This window comes from Camellia sinensis, chromosome 1 (assembly GCF_055761805.1).
Source record: "Camellia sinensis isolate YWXY chromosome 1, ASM5576180v1, whole genome shotgun sequence".
In the NCBI taxonomy this organism is placed as follows: domain Eukaryota; kingdom Viridiplantae; phylum Streptophyta; class Magnoliopsida; order Ericales; family Theaceae; genus Camellia; species Camellia sinensis.
The window spans coordinates 238,237,374-238,240,088 of NC_138961.1; positions in this window are offsets into that span (position 1 = coordinate 238,237,374).

The following is a 2,715-nucleotide window of genomic DNA, read 5'->3' on the forward strand; positions in this document are numbered from 1 at the left end:
TTGCTACAAACAAACATCAACGATGATGTGAAATATTGCAAAATGAAAGCAACATTGGCTTTCCAAACATCATCGTTCCCAGAGGAAATTACTTATCGGCCGCCATTAATAACTGTTTTGTCCAAGGTATTCAACAACAGCCACGTAGATATTTGGCACGTGGAGCGCAAAGTGACGAAGGCAAGACTAACACGCAGCAATTCCGAATCACATTTTCGATCCACAAAGACATTGTCGGCACCGATGGGCGAATATCGTTCAACGGCCCAAAGAATAATGGCGGCACGAATGTCAGCAAGTTCAATTCGGGATGGGCCTGAATCATTCAGTTGGCGCGACATAATTTTGCCGACCCAAGGCCCATCAATAATCCACACTGGGCCAAATAATCAGCCTAGCGGCCCAGTTGACATAGGCCCATCAGTAAGCGAGGCCGGATCCAATAACTCAGAATCATCAAAACTCACTACAGACGATGCGGCTAAATTAATAGGAGAAGCTGTAAAAGCCGCACTGGAAGGATCCACATCAGCCTAGAAAGCAAATGTACAACGGAGACAATTGTAAAATAATTTGTAACCAATATTTGTATTAATAAGAAATTATTTTACTAGTAACAATATTTCAATCTACAATTCAAATGCGTGCTTACAATTGATTTTGTGCGACATTCCCACACAAAATAACAAATAAATGCATTTTTTACAATATTATTGTACGGGCCGTTCTCGTTTGGAGCCCAATTTCCAATTTTCGGAGCCGTCGGCCGTGTGTCTCGGTTCGGGACCGCTTAACTACCTCCATTTGCTCTGGTTTTAGGCACACCCCTTATTTCCTCCCTTTAGAGGGACACTGTGGCCCAGGCGACCACCTTCGTGGTCATGCGCCACTTCCGGTGCCTAACAGCCTGTTTTCGGGGCCCCAAACCGCGCGTTTTGGCCCCCGAACCTTCATTTTGCATCCGTCTTGGTCCATTTTTGGTAGGGACCCTATTTTCATTGCTAGGGAGGTGGTAGGATGGTGGGAGGCCACCTTTTCCCCTGAAAAACCAGTTTTCTCATTTTCTCTCTCCAAAAGCCGATTTTTCTGACAAAAAACTGGTTTTTCTCACTTTTGAGCCACAATTTCTGGCTTTTCATACCACCATTGTGTTGTGCTCATTTGGGAGGCCACCAATATGGGTAGGCCGACCAGTAATTCACCTTGACCCTTTTGAACCTTGCTAAAAAGCTTAGTTTTCTCTCTCCTATGTCACATTTTCTGGTTTTTCAGTATACAGCAGTGTTACACTCATCTGGGAGGCCACCTTTTTGGGGTGGCCGGCCAAAAATTCTTCTTGAACCTTTTGACCCCTGGTCGGCCAACCAGGGGGAGTGGCCGGCCAGCCATTTGAATTGGCCGGCCTGCTTCTTGTTTTTTGCCCTCTCTGAATGCATCACAGCTATGCCAGTTGTGAGGCAATTGGAGGATATGTAAAGCCCTTTTGGGATATTTTAGAGCCTCTCCTCTATAAAGGGGAGGCTGATCTTCCATTGCAAGGGTTGAACCCCTTTGAAGGCTTACAACTCTCTCTCTCTCTCTCTCTCTCTATAACTCTACACTTGAGCTTCCAAACCCTAATATTCTTGCACCATTTGCACACTAACCCTTAGCACAACACCTCCTCCATCCATTCCAGCACTTTGGGACTGATTTGCAAGGGTTGAAGGTTCACCAACTTGGTCCAAAAGCTCCAGCTTCGCTGCTCTTCAAGGGTAAGCACCTATTTCCCTTAAACTTGCATTTTTTTTGCTCCATTGATTAGCCTTACTTGCAAATATTTTTGGACTTTTTCATAAACTAAAAAGTGTCATATTTTGAGCTCCTCTTGAATATTTGTTAAGGACACTTTTCTTTTTGAGGTCTCCGACATCCTTATATGCTTTATCCTTCTTTGTAGGCCTATTTTGCATCATATCTTAGTCCTACTTGTGAGCATTTTCGAGATTTGTCATAAACTAGAAAAAGTTTCCTTTTGAGCTTATAAACATGTTTGTTTAAGATACTTTTTCTGTTTGGGGTCATCTACCCCCTTTCATGCCTTATTGCCTTATGTTTTGAGCTATGCATGTGAGCACTTGCATTGGCTTTGATTCGGCCTTTTAGCCACTGAAATCCAGCAGATTTTCAGTGGCTTAGATGTGCCTTTGAGCTTTAAAATCATAGAGGGGTGACCCTCTCACCCCTCATTCTCTTTACTAGTTTTGTTGGCCTCCCAAAGGGACCCTCACTTGCATGTTGAGAAGTCACTTTTTGGGCTCAATTTGGTGAGTTTTCAAGGCCTACCTTAGCTCTGTCCGAAGCCTCTTTGGTCTTATTTTATGTCTATAATGCATGTGTAGAACAATCACATTCAAGGCCTTTTAAGGGGGCCTTTCATTGTATGCTTCATTGACCCATTTCAGGGCCAATTTGGTGAGTTTTAGACTTGTCATATTTGATTTTCAGAGTTGGTTTTGCCATGCTAAGTGTCCTTGTTGTATGTGTTGAGTAACCCCTTGCATGGGCCTCCAAAGAAGCTCATCATTTTTGCATGCATTGGATGCATTTCAGTGGTTATTTGGGCATGTTTTGTCATGTTTTATTCACTGTTTTTGGCTAGTTTGATGATTTCTCATACGCTTCATATACATGCCATGTAAACCATGCTTGCTAGCCAAATTTGCATGCTATTTT